This window comes from Ambystoma mexicanum, chromosome 9 (genome assembly GCF_040938575.1).
Source record: "Ambystoma mexicanum isolate Mex_15411 chromosome 9, UKY_AmexF1_1, whole genome shotgun sequence".
Taxonomy (NCBI): Eukaryota; Metazoa; Chordata; class Amphibia; order Caudata; family Ambystomatidae; genus Ambystoma; species Ambystoma mexicanum.
The window spans coordinates 644,474,298-644,490,591 of NC_090931.1; the positions used below are offsets into that span (position 1 = coordinate 644,474,298).

Below are 16,294 nucleotides of genomic sequence, written 5' to 3' on the forward strand. Positions count from 1 at the left end.
ACATACTCAGAATCTTGGGGTTGTCTGCAAAGGTACGGGGAGCTGATCTCAGGCCAACAACGTTCCACTTTAGTTTCTTTATTTGTAGTTTAGTTTAGTTTCTTTATTTGTACCGTGCACCAAACCCTGAGATAACTGGGCGCCCAAGGATTTTCTCACCAGTAAAACAGCCCTGAAGAAGACAACCTGAAGGGGGGTGGGAAACCTGCGAGAACCCCACAGGATCAGGGGGCTCTGAGGATTGAATTGCATTCGTGAGAACATTTTCTGCTTGCAGAGTTAGTTTCAGACTTGGAGAACCGGGATTCCTTGTCCTCATAGCCGAGCTCCGATACACGCCGGACAGCCATGACATTAGCATTGTCACTGAAAAGCACGATAGCTTTAGGCACTGGAGCAAATGACGAGATGACGTGAGCATCTCCGATTTGTACCTTTTTTTCATCTACCTGATTTACAAAGCCTATCATGGAGCAAATTTGAAGATGCCTGAGAGATCTCTGAGATGCTTGCATGCACGTGCGATTCACAGACCTTTGCTCATGGGTCCCCTGGAAAGTCCCCAGGCATCTCCAGATCTGGCCTAGTTTTAGGCTCAGTGAATCAGAATTGCTCCAGTTTTAGGCTTTGTGAATAAGGTGTAAGGTAGCAGGTGCAGATTGAAGTTTCTCACTGGCATCACCTCATTAACTCCAGCACCGATCCTGTAGTAACAGGGCTATGGTGGGTGCCACATTGCTCCCAGTTGAATCAGGTTTGGGGGCCTCCAGTAAGAAGTGTGAGAAGCTAGAACTGGAATGATAGAGTGAGAAGCCGGCACTGGAGTGGCAGTGTGGGGTGCTGAGGATTTGTAAGAAGTTCCCACTTGCGAGCAGCGTGAAAGACTGGCAGTGACAGGCAATGCAAGACGCTCATGTATGTGGATAGTGTGAGTAGCCCTAGGTGTGAGTACTCTTAACCCAGCACAAGACCACTGAGGTGGTGATATGTGCATTATAAAGGTTTTTCAACATAACATTTGACCAGCTCCAAATCCACTATTGAAATTCATCAAGAGGTGGATCTGCTCGCTATATGGTACAATAAATTCACTTGTTCATTGAGTCGCTTAGTTCTTCACTCTACATTTCCTCTTCATATGAACTGCTGGTGAAATGACCAGTGGCCCTCTACAGTCCATGCATTCAGTATAATATGCTATTTCAACCCCATGGCTGTAAATCAATAAATGTTTTTAACATGTATTGTGTCATTTGGTTTAATGGCTAAACCTTAACAGAAATGAAACATAGATAACAATGTACAAGTTATTATGATACATTGCTCCATTCAGTTATACAATAAAACACTTGTCTATGCGAATAATAAAAACGCATTACAAATCTTTGAATCAATAAAAAAAAATGTCAATTCGAAATTAATAAAAAATCCATGAAGGGCAAGCAACATTAAAATCGGACAGTGGTAAAAGGAAAATCTTTGCCAAACATCTTGGACAAATCGCCCAAACCATGGCATTCAAAGATTCTGCAGTGGCATGCAATCTAAAAACAAGTGCATTAATGTTTCGGTATCTAACTAACAATAAAGACATTCTGGACTAGCAAATCCCCTTTCCTTCCACATAAAGCGGTTTTCCATAGTGACTGGTAACTAGGGTGCGTGCCTGACCTACTTTTCCCATTTTTTATACATGAGTTCCGGGCTCTAGAGGCAGCAGCACCGGGGGTTACCATGCCTCACTTTGGAGGACCACAATGCTGGTACTCTGCCCTCCCCCAATTTTGGGTAAGAACTGTGTTTTGGAGGGGTGTTGGTTCCTGGCCACCTGAAATGACTGAACTTTGTTATCACTACATGTACCAGAATTCTTTGAGACTTTAATCAGAAACTAATTAGCAGCACCTGAAAAGGTTACAGCCTCCCTGAAGAATGTTTGAGACAGGAAAGTACTAGGAGGAGAAAATCAACAGAAGAATTGGAACTGCTACACATGGTATTCAACCCTGTTACTACTGCATGTTGTTGGGATTTAACCCAGTTATTATTTGCATTACGAATTTTTGACTGGGAACTAGGGTGCGCGCCTGACCTACTTTTTTCAGGTTTTCCATAGTGAGCTGTATATTTAAGCGGAATCGCAAAATAAACCTTGCGAATTTCCAGGAGAGGTATTTTATAGGATAAAGAGCTGATTGCCCAATTTTTGGTGACATTTACCCAGATCCTTACATCATCTATATATACATACACATATATGTATAACCTGTCACAAGTATTAGCCCACTCATATCTCCATACTGCTTTTTACTCAGCACCAAATCGTTAATCATTTCGTCCAAAGAAAAATATGTTTTTTTCTAAATGAGTCTGACAAACTTGCACACATATATCACAACCTTATATGTGCTGACATCAAAAGCTGAAAAAATTGAGTGAGGAGGAGGGTGAGCACATTTATCAGAGAGCTGAATCCTTTTCCATAAACTTTGGTGTTCATGGATACAATTCCAAGCTCATGTCACATTGTGGCCACTGGCACAGATTGTGGTAACCCCAAAGTGCCTCAATTATATCCAAATTATGATTACTTAACTGTTGATAAATCTCCAAACCAAAGTAAATAGTTGGAACAATTCTTGAATCATAAAATGTAATTACAGGTGTTAAGGAGAATTTTCCAAAGTGATTGTGGAGGTATTTAATTTGGCTGAGCAAATGTTTTGCTTTCTCAAGAATAAATCTAATCGAAACATGTTTCTCTTGTGTAGCACCCTTTTCTTTCTTCTCTTTTCCTCCCACCGTTCTATGCCAAATGTATCCATCCCTGCTGCCATATCCATGTACCGGTGTCACCGTCAGCAGACTCATGTGATTGCCGTGGCTTACACCTCACCTTTCTTACATCTGTGAAAATAAGTCGAACATTGGAAACAATCTGTGATTTGGAAAAAAGTGAGCCCTCTGCCAGTTCCAATCTAAGCCACCTTGGACACTCGTAGATTTGGAGGCAATCGCCTTATTCCGGCAAAGCTGTTACCATGCTGATGCTTCTTCGGACAGCAACAATCAGAGGTAAGTTACTCCCTTCTTTGACATTTCCTATCTGGCTGTGATTATGTGCTGGCTGCACAAGTCCTGTGAGGCCTCTCTGACCATGAATTCAAGTATTTATAAAGACTTTCCTAAATGGCGGATCTTTTTCAAGAAACTTTATTGATAAAGAAAGCATAATGACAGAAACAATGAAAGACAGTGTCCTAAGTTAAATGAAAAATGTGTAATGCCCCCAAACTTTAAGAGTGAATGTATTTACTGATTAAATAGGGAATCTCCCATTTATTCAACTATCTCCCCCACCAACATACACAGCGCCCCGACCTTCACCACCACTTTCATCTGGAACCCTACCCCCTCTGCAAAGATGAAGAAACCACCGGTTAGCCCTTTTTTTCTGTATGAAGGCCCACTCCTAATCCCCCCACATACCGTGTTTTTTCCCTCACTGAATCCCTTATTTCAATGGCCCATAGGCCCTCAAAAGGGACTGTTTGCTTACAAGTACAGCTAATCATGTCTGCTAAAAAAACACCTTGCTGCCTAGCAAAGTCCTGTATGCAGAAAATGTTACCCACTGGATGATCCCATGGGCATGTACGAAAATGAACATAATGTGATTTAATTAATTTTATGGAAGTCTTTTTTCTATATTTATGAGTGGATACTGATAGTCATCTGTATTTAAGGCGAAGGATGGATACTTGGAAATGTATTGTTAGCTCGAAAAGGTTAATGCATTTTTTATTTGAAAACGTAGACCTGAAATAGGAGAGATATATGTGGACAACGCATTAGTGTTAATATTCTATTTTTTATCATAAATGTAGTTCAAACAGGATTAAACTACAGTCACATCCTTTGTAATGAAAACAGCATGCTTTATGCTATATGACGAAGTTCCTTCAGGGTCAAGGGATTCTCGTGTTTGAAGTGTAGATGAGAGAATACTATACTTTATGATAAAGCTTTCTAATTTTCCATTATTAAATACAATCTTTTTTCACTTAATGAAATCGAGTTAAAAATGTAAAGAGAATATTATAATTTAGATGTACTCCTGAAGAAGAGTTTTGTAATATGAAACATGTTATGAAGATAACTGGAACTATTCATGTAAAACTTCTAATACTGAAGAAACTTCTTTGGATTTAGTTTGAATATGAGCTGAACGCTTTTATGACAGGTCGCACAAACAGCCCCTATCATAATGTAATTGTAGTAAAATATTAAACAAAATATTGAACTGTGAAGAATAGAAATGTTAAATACAATAAACTTGAAGAGGGTATTGTTCTGACAGTCAATGTGCAATATCGTCAGAGCAGTGTATTCTTTTTTCTATCAATTGGAATATTCCTTCTATGGTCAAGCGCTGCGGAATGCAGTAAATGTTCAAAGTTCTTCTGTAAATCATTTGGCCTATTTACATGAAAGACACATACATAAATACAGAGAGATGCCTGCTGCATTGGTGTCCCACTAACACTTGCTCTGCATTACAGCCTGGAAAGTGAATCCCACATAGACCTGAGTGTGGCCTCTGGAGCATTCAGTGTTTCTACCTATGAGAGAGGAGACTGTTTCCTGTGCATTAGGGATTCTTAGATTTCCCCTTGGATACCCGCCCACTAGATAGGCCGATTGGTGAGCGTATGCTTACTCACTTCACTTCGGCTGTCTGGGCCATGCTTAGGGATGGCAATTCAGAATGCTTACAATGACTTCGGGGAAGCCCTCAGAAGAAGGCAAAAGCTGGGATGCTGTAGCTACATATAGCCAAAAAGAACAAATAGCCATATCTTTTTGTCCAAACACTATGCAAAACACTCCTCCACACCTTGCTGCCCTGCACAGTACTTCCCATAGAACCACAAGGTAGGCGAAAGCTGTGAACATTACTCAAAACGTTTTATTTTTTATTTAAATTAACCTATTTCCCTTAAACCTTTTGCCCTTTATCCCCATAAAAAATAATCAGTTATGGTAGAATCTTGTCTGTTTTGGACAATTGAAATGTTCCGTCCTTTTTCAGGAGCTGATTCGTTAGTATACATAGAAACCCATTACCTTTAGAAAAAAGAAATCATACTTCAAAATATTTGATTGTTAAAGATATTTTTAAACCTTGTTCTTTTAAAAAAAACAAATAATAATTATGTTTGGCATTGCATGTCTCTTCTGTGGTTTTAATTGCCTCACATTGCTTCAACCTGCTTAGAATGCCTCAAACAAAGCGCTTGAAAGAAGCCATAAGGTATGAGGTTTGCGCTATTTAAAAAAACTAAACACCAAATAACCCTTCCTTTTTGTATGAGCGGCTTCCAGAGTTGTGTCTCGTAGCCATTCACAGTACTTTCTTTGTAACCTTTGTAACCATAGGGCAGCTGAATGCTTTAAATAGAACCTTACACATATTTGTATTGAAAGTAACTAATTTCCCTTAACATTTCGGAACAAAAAATAGTTACTTAGTGGAACTGTTATCTGTTTTTGACCATTTTTATTTTTCTGTACTTTATTGGACGTTGATCAGTGGCACTCAGAAAACCTTTTTTCTTTATATATGTTTAAATTTATAATTGTTACAGTCGTTTAAATCTTTTTTTTATTGTTATATTTTAAAAATAGTTGTTTGTCACATCGTTAAATGCCTTTTCTGTATACATTTTAATGTCCTCAAAATGGTTCAACATACTTAGAGTGCCTCAAAGAAAGCACTTGCAGGAGTCCAGAAAGTGTTATGTTTCTATAATACAAACACCTAAAAAATAAGTAATAAAAAATGTTTGCTCAAGCGGTATCCAGAACCGCATCTTGCAGCCCTGCACCGTTGTTTCTATATAACCCTGAAGAAGTGAAATACAGTTAACAGAACCCAACACTCCTTGTTTTGTTTTATTGACAGAAAATGATTACTTCTGCTAACCATTATCTCTTTTTGTCAATTTATATTTTTCAGTTTTTAATCTTAAATTAAATTAAAAGATCTTTTAATGATCATTAGATTTTTTTTTACAATTTTAGTGATGTTTTAAAAACTTAACATTATTTTTGCATTAATGTGCCCATTCTGTGCAAATTCCAAATTCTTCTAACTGGTTATTCTCTATGAAGGCAATTTGTCATTTGAATATAATAAAAACTTGTCAACAAGTAATAAAAAGGATTTTCATCATTCAAAATTCGGCATTAATGCACAAGACAACTGACAGTACGTTGTTTTCCCACATGGAATATGTCAGACTTTTCTCTTGGTATTTAAAGTGATGTGTTACAATAAACAATAAAAAAAATGAAAAAGAAAAGGGGGAGTAAAAAAAGAAAGAGGGTGTGTGTAGATTTCTAGTATCAAGCAAAGAAGGAAAGAAAGAAACAAACAAACAAAAAAAGAAAGAAAGAAAAAAAGAAAGACATTTTCCAAAAAGAATTCTGATGATAAAAATGTTACCATCTGACCAAGCACCAACATGATAACATAAATCTGGTTTATCCTATCAGTGCTTCTATACTGGGTATTAAGTAGAAGGCCAGTGCATGGTTCTGGTGACTATGTTCAGTAACATGCAAGGGCCCAGGATGCTGTCCCTTTTCTGGGTATTAGTGGAGGTCCATTCCTGACTCAGAGCACCCCCAATTCATTCTGAATTGGTAAAGGACTTTTGAAACTACAAACTGAGGTCTTCCATTTAAGTAATGTGAAAACGTGTCTAGCATTGTAATGTCTGTGCCGGTGTGGAGAGTTTCAGGGTATGTCCTGAGTGGGTGTCGAGACACAGTAACATCCTTAGGACTTGGGATTGAGTCTGTGAACTGGTCCACACTGCTGACCACCTCCTGTTGTGTTCTGGACGTTCTGAATGTGATTCTGTAATCTGATTGCCTCTTTTGCAGTTGTAGTTTCGTTCATCAGCAGTGTCTCCATACAAGTCTATTCAGGTTCCTTGTTTAGCCTCTGCCAACATTCGTATTGTACTAAGATTTGTTAGCCATGCCTCATGCCACCACATTCCATTTCCCATGCACACCCACTTCCAATGATTCTCTTGCTTTCAGAATCATCTGTGATGCCTCAATGCTAGAAAATTCCATTGTGCCTTAAACACTCTGCTAGCAATGCTATTGCATTCACAATCTTCTACTGCGTCTCCATGCTACAACATCCCTGTTGCCTAGTGCACCCGCTGCCGCTGATTCCATTGTAGTCACAACCATCTAAAAGGGCTTTGTTCTAGAACATTCCATTTCTCATGCATTGCATCTATTGGCCAGCCTGGGCAGTGCATTAACTTCACTTAGGTTATTCCTTGTCAGCCAAAAACCCTTCCTCTTTTGCTGTTCTACACCTGCCCTCCCATCATGCTAACCTTGTCTTTTGGATTTCGGATGTACGTTCCAGGCGTGGGCCACCACATAGAAGGCCGCGCGTGTGGAGGCGTCAAGAGCTACTGGATCTCAAGGCATTGGTCAGAGCATCGGCACCTTGGCTCTAGACTGCTTACTGCTAAATGTTGTTAAAGGAACAGTAACAGTCTACAGTCATGGCTACCGAAGCATGACAGTATCATCAGGCAGCCAGCGTGGGGATATTAGAATGGCAGCATCTCTGAAAGCACCCTTGTGGACTCAACTGAACCAAGCGATAGGATCATGAGAAAACTGGATCTGGCCTATACAAATATAAATGCTTTATGTGTCTCCTATAGAATCCTGTTTCGCAGTCTGAAGCATCTTGGAGAGGCAGCTACAGGAGCGCGACAGAAGGTTAGATCTTAGATCTAGAACTATAAGCATGTGGATGCTTTATATGCCCGCCCCCCTCCAGGATCCAACTCACTGCAAGAAGAGTCCTGGAGAGCTAGCACCAGAAATATGAAACTTATATTATAAACCTGGGGATGCATTACATTACTTTCTCTCTGTGGGGAAGATCCTTGAGGGTCGATTAGCAAGAGGACCACTGATCACCAGTCATTCTTGTCTCTTGGTGCTAGTAGCTGCCGACACACGTGTTGCGTGTTTGGGAGTGAAGAGCATCTTCTCCTCTGTTCAGCCTTCATCTCAGCAGAAAGCAGGGCCATGGATGTGGCTTGAGAATGGCTGGGCCTTCTGCTGATGGCTAAGGAAGGTGGGATGCGAGAGAGTTTAAGGAAGTACAGAACTATTGACGCGCACTACTGCCGGATGCCAGGCGCGGAGTGGAAAGAAGCCCTCTTGCATTCTCGATTTGGAGCTGTTTGGAACTTGGACCGTCCAGCGTCTAGCCATCAGGTTGGCCCCTAATGTCTGTAAGTGTCTCTTTACTCATAGATGCTCCTTTTACAAGCACTCTGGATCTCCACACATACAGGGTTATACCTGTACTTGGCACTCACCCGCAGTCCTTATCCAGCCTTAGAGGGCACACATTTTCCAAACCTGACCTATTGCCTCCTTTCCACTAGGAGTCTATGTATGTTCCTTGCTCGCTGTACATCCATGTAAAGAGCAGGTCTCCATGTGCAAAAGCGTAAAGACCTTAGTTACTGCTCTCATGCTCCGCAAGCTGGAATATATTGGTGTAATGTTATGATTGTCTGTGTAAGATCTCGGTCAGGCATGTCCAGTGCTCAGGTTGCCCTTGTGGTTAAGTTGATGCTATGAGCACATCATGTCGCTTGGTGTGTGCTATAGAAATGTCACTATGTATGCATGTATGTGGTGCCAACCTAGCTCTGAAACAGCAGAGTGCTGAACAACGAAGAGACATAGGGGAAGGGTACGCTTATGCCGACACATTTTGAAGGATAAACTACAAAGGGTGCACCCGGGAGGACATGGATGGTTACAGAGGAGTACAGGCAGGGGATACAGTATTTGGAAGGGAAGGTGGAGCGGGTCTTGATTCATGTATTGCTGGATCCACAGCTGTGCTCTCGTTGAAGCCAATTCCAGTGAGTTTCTCGCAATCAGACCTCCCTAACTACACTGTTGAGTGCCTGGCTTTCCTTCAGCAATTCCCTCCCGTGCCGCCTCCTGATGTGGGAGAGTACGCATAGTGTGTTCCCTTTTGATCCTCTGGGAAGACCCCAAATGTGGCAAGTCAAACAACTCCTCCCACACTCTTCATGCCCTTTTCTATGCCAAACCCTGGGAAGATCCTGATGGCAGCCAGCCATTATGCAACACCCGCCACAGTCTCCTTGCCCTTTTCCATGCCAAACCCCTAGAAGACCTCAAATGTATGTCGCCATTATGAAACTATTTCCACATTGTCCTGCCTTTTTCTATGACAATAAAAAAAGAGGGTTGGCAGTACAATGCTGCAGCATCAGACAGCATCTTAAGGCCAACTATTGAGTTATAGCCGAAATACCCACCCGCCAATTGTTTCAAATTAATTGGAGGGTATTTGGTTCTCCCAAAACTCAACATTGGTCATCTATTCATCATTATCAAATAGAAAATATTATTAACACCCTCTGTGCCAATCAGAACGGTTGAAATGCAATCAATAACTACGGTTATTGACTACATATCAAACATTCTGATTTGAAAAGCAGACAAGGGTGCAGCAGAAAGCATGTATTTGCTTTGAAGAAACAACAATGGAATTTCCAAGCAAGATTTCTCTCAACAAGACACCCCCTCTTTGCACCTTCAAAGCGCCAGCCAAAATTCAATTTACCACAGCAAAGTGGAGCTATACCATGGACAAATGCGTTCACTTTCATATATGTAAATAGCAATACTCATGCAATCTTACAGTAAAACTGACTACCTTGTAAAGACATCCTTGTTATTTAAATACTAAATAAGACTACTTTTAGTTTACCAACCCGTGTTTTTTTCATTTATTTTATTCTCTAAAATGTCAGTTCACCGCCACAACCTCCATTACCATACTGCAATTACCACAATGTTCCAGTAGCCTTCTAGATCTTGACAGAGGTCACTATCTGTTTGTATAGTGACTGTCCCCAACTTCTGGCCCAGGGCGAGGGGCTTGTTATTATCCTGAGATATTTATTTATTTATTTGTTTATATTTATATAGTGCGCAAGTAACCCATGGGCATTGAGGCGCTGTTACTTGCAAGAGCTTAGTTACAGGAATAGAGGCATTCAGTGGTACATTATGAATTCCAAAAGGCATGGAACTTATATTTTGGTTGGTACAGTTAGTCATTACAATACAGTTTATGCAAATAATGACCACTTCCTTGCTCAATAATAATATATTCTTCCCTTCAAGGTAGCAATAGAACACTTTTAGCATCTGAGGAGTAATGATGTATGTGTGAAGTTTGGGGAGAACCAAAGGTATTAGTCAATAAATAATCTCTGGGTAGACTCTCATCCTAGAGGTCCCAAGCAAGGTCCAAATGATGTGCTTGATTTGAAATGGAACCCATAATAACTCAAGGGGAGCATTTTCTGGTGTTGGGTGGATTAAAGACGTAGGCAGCACATGTGCTCCAGTTGGCCACCGGAAGAAACAATAAGATTCCGAGTCATGCTTAGGAAATCATTCAGACACGTTTATTTCACATCTCATGTTGCACTCAACGTTTTACAGAAAGAAAAAGAAAAACACAGTGCAAAATCACACTCAAATATGTATACCATTAAAGAAAGGAAAAATCAAAAAACGATTCTCTTCATGGGAAATACACCAAGAATGGAATGATGGGTTTAAAAAGGCTTGGGAAAAAAGTAGGATAGTCCATTTGAGCCAAGTCACCCATTCCACAACATCACCTAGTAGTCATCGCGGGAAGTTCAACTCCAGTCCTGAGCCAATTCAGCAGGGCATTGTGGGGATGCAAATTAGCCCAAATGCATGTCCTTTTCTCCAGGATATGTTCTTTGTCTTAGAGGGCAGTGCTACTTTATACATTGCTTAATCAACCCAAGACAGACATTTTGCAAGGCTGTCAGGACAACTACATACCGGGTCTCACCCTTATCAGGGATCATCCATGCAGTATAGTCCTGAGAGCCTTGTGGGTGGAGCATTGGGGCATGTATACAAAATACATCCCTTTATAGGCATAATTTCTGAGCAGAAAAGAACATGGATATGCATTAAAGCAAATTTCTTTTCATCCCTAGATCATGGGCATCTCTCTTGCCCAGAAGCCATTTTGATCTGCAAACCCAGGCCTACGCCTCTGTTTGTTACCCTTTTCCCACCCCACAGCTCTCTCTGACTTGGAGGATTATTGCTGCTTGTAAAACCGGTGGTTACAGCACGCTGCCAAAATCATTCATAGAAGAAATAGGCCAATCTTGACAAACAAAAACAACTGTTTGCCAACCCCAGTTCTAGCAGTATCTTCGAAGTCAAAAGAGATGTCACCTTATTTATATTAAAGGGATGGTGTCTAGAATGAGAGTTGGGACAGAGAGGTTGTAGTGTCCCGGAGAGGACTTGGTTAATGAAGCCAGGTAGCTCCTACAACCAATGGGATGCGAGAATGTGCGCGTATGCGCATGGGAAAGCCCGCGCAGCAGGCAGTTCACCGCCGCAGAGAATAAAGAAGGTTATCTCCCTATTACGGCTCCAGTGCTTCTTGCCACTGCCGGGCATACATGTATATGGCTGTTCAACCTAGCCACCAGTGTTCCCTCATGTGAAGCACCTGAGAAGCAAACAGAGGTGATTAAGGGCAAGCAGAGGGGGTTCACCAGGTGGTCAGACACAAACCAAGTATGTATTATTTGACAGAGAACTTGGCCGTCAGCCATTGTCTGACATCGATCTCTCTAACTGTCCCAGGTCAGGCACGAGTGTGCCATCCAGTTCTGGTTGTGTCGTTGCATTCTGGAACATGTAGTCTTTCATTTGCATTGTGAAAGGCAACACTTCAAGGGCCAGAATTGGAAGAGTAAGACCAGAACTGGATAAGCTATATGCATCCATGACATGGAACAAATTGAGAGTTCTACATGATCCCCTTGGCAGAGCCCAGTCCATTGGGGCATTGGGAAGAAACCCAACTATTGACTAGCCGGCTAGTTATTGGCTGGGTTTGAGAGCATGAGCAGATGAAGGGGTGCAAACATCTGCTTCAAGGTCCAGTGAGTAAGTGTGGCCAGCAACAAAGCCGAATGCCCAAAGCCTGGGTCTCAATCAGGGCAGGCTCTGCTTGCTGCGAAACTGTCCATGTCTATGTAAATGTTGCTTGTAGTATGTCATGCTGCCTTTAGCCCACCTCAAAGTGCTATGGAAAAGCAGAGAAGGAGAGGGAGCGTATAATAGGCTATTTATGTTTATTTTATTGGATATTTGTAAGGCGCCTATACAACAAATGGTGCTTCAAGGCGCCACAAGACAAAAGAGGGGGCGGGGGACAAGGGAGAAAGATAACCATATCGGTCCTACTAGGCCTTGTGATATTCGAATCACGCAAGTGCAGTAACAAGAACACTCAAGAACACTCAGGACATCCTGTCCTCACTCTCCTCCTATCACCTCCCTACCTCCATTCCCTGCTCCTCTGGCCCTTCTGCAGCCACCCCTCCTCCCTCCTTCTCTGCCTTTCCCCTTTTTCCTGCTGAAGAGGTTTCCAGACAAGTCCGATCCATGAAAGTCTCGTCAAAACAGGTTCACCCCTGTTCCTCCAAAACTATCAAGGACCACATTGACTCCCTGGCCCCTGCCCTGACTGACTACTGCAATCACTCCTTCGCCTCTGGAGTCTTTCCTTCCCCCCCTTAAGCACTCCCTTGTGCACCCTCTTCTTAAGAAACCCTCTTCCGACCCCTCCTGCCCGGCCAACTATCACCCAATCTCCATCACCCACTTCCTGGGCAAGCTCCTGGAGAAACTGGCCATCTCCCAGCTTAATCTCCATGCTGATTCTGTTGGTAGTCTTCATGACCATCAGTCTGGCTTCAGAACTGCCAGAGGCACGGAAACTGCTCTCCTGAACATCTGTGAAGACCTGCTCTCCAACCTTGACTCTAACACCCTGTGTGTTCTCATTTTGCTCAATCTCTCTTCTGCCTTTGATACTGTCAACCATGCCATCCTGGTCAACCGCCTCTGTGATAACCTGGGTATCACTGGTCAGGCTCTGGAGTGGCTGACCTCTTTCCTCTCCAATCGACCCTCCCAGGTCCAACTGGGCTCCTTCCTCTCTGACATCTTTTTCTCCACCTGTGGTGTCCCCCAGGGATCTAAACTCTCTCCCTGGCTGTTCAACCAGTACCTGACACTCCTTGCCCACCGCATCGCCGCTCTCTGCCCCAACTTTCAGTGCTATGCGGATGATACCCAGCTCATTTTCAAGCTACCCTCGGCCTCCTCCTCTCCTTCCCTCATCTCTGACTGTCTGTCTGCTATCCAGGAATGGTGTGCCGCCAATGACCTCTGCCTTAATGCCAGTAAGGCTGAGATTCTACTCATCGGCACACCCACTCCCTACTTCCCTGCAGCTCTCTGGCCGGCCTCTCTTGGCCCTCTTCCTGCTCCTACCTGCAAGGCAAAAAACCTAGGGGTCATCTTCGACTCCTCACTCTCCTTTACTCCTCACATATCTGACGTCTCTAAGAAGTCACACTACCAGCTGCACCACCTCAGAGGTATTCTTCCTTTTCTCTCCTTCCCCCAGAAGCTCACTGTCTCCAGAGCCCTGGTTCTCTCCAAGCTGGACTACTGTAACAGCCTCTATCTAAATCTGCCTGCCTCTACTCTCCGCCCTCTGCAACTCATCCAGAACAGGACTGCGAGACTTGTCCTTGGCCTCAAGCCCAGGGACCGTATCTCTCCAGGACTGAAATCTCTGCGCTGGCTGATTAAGTTCAAAACCCTCTGCATTGTCCACAAGGCCTTCTGGGGCCTGGGGCCAAAATACCTTCAACTCTCTCTTCCTAAATATCTTCGCTCATCCGCCTCCAACTCCCTCAGGGTTAGCCGCTTCTCCAAGCAACGAGTTGGGGGTAGATCTCTCTCTCTGCGGCAGGGGCCTCCCTCTGGAACAGCCTTCCTGCATCCCTGAAACTTGAGGAGAACCATCTCCGGTTCCGGAAGCACCTCTTTGCTTCTGCTTTCTCTCCCCCTCTCCCCTGCTAAATTCCTACTGAAACTGCACTGATTCTGCAACGGGGCCCCTCTCACCGATCTCGGTCCTTGGCCCAGCCACTCTCCCCTTGCACTGCCTCCCTGGCAACCCATGCACTGCAGGACTGTCTCTGCATCCCTACAGCCCCCCTTCCCAGCACTTGTGTGCACTTACCTTGCACTTGCCACCAGCTGGCCCTTATTATTTATCTTGTTTTTCTTCTACCCCTGTACTGCACTTTCCCCTCTCCCTTTCCCCCCTACCCTTCCACTTGCATGATCTGAATGACACCTGGCCTAGTAGGGTCGTTGTCTGTCTTCCCTTTGTTCCCCCCTCCATGCCTCGTCGCACCTTGAAACACTTGTGTATAGGCGCGTCACAAATGCCATATCATATCATATCAAGGGGGGGTGCCGGTTTGCGTAAAATGTGAAGTGCATAGGGTGGGAAGGGAAAGTGATGGGTAAAGAGGAGAGAGAGCAAATAAAAAGGGGGGAGTTGGTGGGGGGGACGAGGGCAACAGGGGTAGTCCAGTGCTAAGGGGGGACAGGAGGGCAAGTGCCAGGGATTGCATGGGGTGCAGGGGATGAGGGTCTGCATGCTAAGTGCGAGGAGGGGGTTGGTCTGGGTGAGGTGCCGTGGAGGGAGCCAGGAAGCCAATCCATGAGAAAGACAGGGGTGTTAGCAGGGAAGAGGGAAGGAAGAAGAGGAGGGTCTTGAGGAGCTTCCGGAATTTAAGGAGATCCGACTCAAGCCTGAGATGGGTAGGGAGAACATTCCAGAGTGAGGCTCCTGCGGAGGAAAGAAATCTACCCCCCACTCTCTGTTTAGAGAAGCATCTGATCTGCAGAGAGTTGGAGCTAGAAGACCGAAGGTCCCTAGCAGGGAGGTATTTACGGAGAGAGAATTGTATGTAATGGGGTCCCAAGCCCCAGAAAGCCTTGTGGATGATGCAGAGATTCTTGAATTTGATTCTAGCAGCAACCGGGAGCCAGTGGAGAGATTTTAGGGCTGGAGAGATGCAGTCCCTGGACTAGAGGCCAAGGATAATTCTTGCAGTCCTATTCTGGATTAGTTGAAGGGGCGAAGGGATGTTTGAGGAAGAGGATGTTGCAGTAGTGCAGCCTAGAGAGGACCAGAGCTCTGGAGACACTGAGTTTCTGGGGGAAGGTCAGGAAAGGGAGAATGCCTCTAAAGAGGTGGAGCTAATTATGGGCCTTCTTGGCAAGGTCTGTGATGTTAGGAGAGAAGGAGAGAGAGGAGTCAAAGATGGCACCAAGGTTTTTTACCTCACCAGAGGCTGAGGGGAGGGGACCCATGGAGGGCGGCCAGACGGTAGGAGGGAAGGATGGAGGAATGGTCCCAATGAGAAGGATCTGTCTTATTGGCATTAAGGCAGAGATTGTTGGCAGCACACCATGCCTGAATAGCAGTCAGACCGTTGGGGATGACAGCAGAGGAAGGGGAGAGTAGCGGGTGTGGCAGAAAGAGAAATAAAGCTAGCCACATTGAAAATAAACTGGATTTTAGTGTAAGTTGGCGTTTGGTTTTGGTGCACGCTGATTAAGGGGCTAGAACAGGTGTCTTCAATCTTTGGCTCAGGACATGTTTTGGACTACCAGCCCTTACCAGCATAGTCAATGGCAACGGATCATGGGAGCTATGGTCCAACACTTCTGATGAGCCACATGTTTCAGATCCCTGGACTAGGTCAGAAATGTCACAAGCAAACACTTCTCACCCTTTTCCTCTTTATGTCTACAAAAAGATCCACCTGTTCCCTGGCTCCCTCCACATTTTATATAATTAGTAGTATTTTGCAGACCCAGTGCTTAATTTGTAAAAGAATAAGTGCGAGGGCTCAAATATTTTCTAACACGCCCATGACGCGTCAGGATTGGCAGCTCTCTGCACACTGTTGCCACCACCCATGGCTGTTCCCGTGCTGTCAACATATATATGGGGTTAATCCTGCAACTCCGACGGCTTATTATGGTTAACACATGTACTCAGTCACTACAGCAGATGTGTGATTTACAAATACCAATTAACATAAACATTAAATGACATACTTGTGTCTTGACATGAGACAAATGTTTAATTTTGTCTTTAATCATAATCATCATTTACATTTTGCTCTGATTCTGTAGGTGTTTATTACGTGACTGTCAGTTACAATAATAAAGTTGT

At 43.6% G+C, this 16,294-nt stretch overlaps 1 long non-coding RNA gene across 3 annotated transcripts in view; it reads left to right on the top strand.

Annotated features, from left to right (window-relative positions):
- LOC138488417 (uncharacterized) overlaps positions 1-6,067 on the top strand; it is a 188,188-nt gene extending 182,121 nt beyond the window's left edge. For all 3 annotated transcript variants that reach the window (XR_011274659.1, XR_011274660.1, XR_011274658.1), the window contains one exon: positions 2,772-6,067. This is a non-coding gene — a long non-coding RNA (uncharacterized lncRNA). The remainder of the gene's footprint in view (positions 1-2,771) is intronic.
- The last annotated feature ends 10,227 nt before the right edge of the window (positions 6,068-16,294 follow it).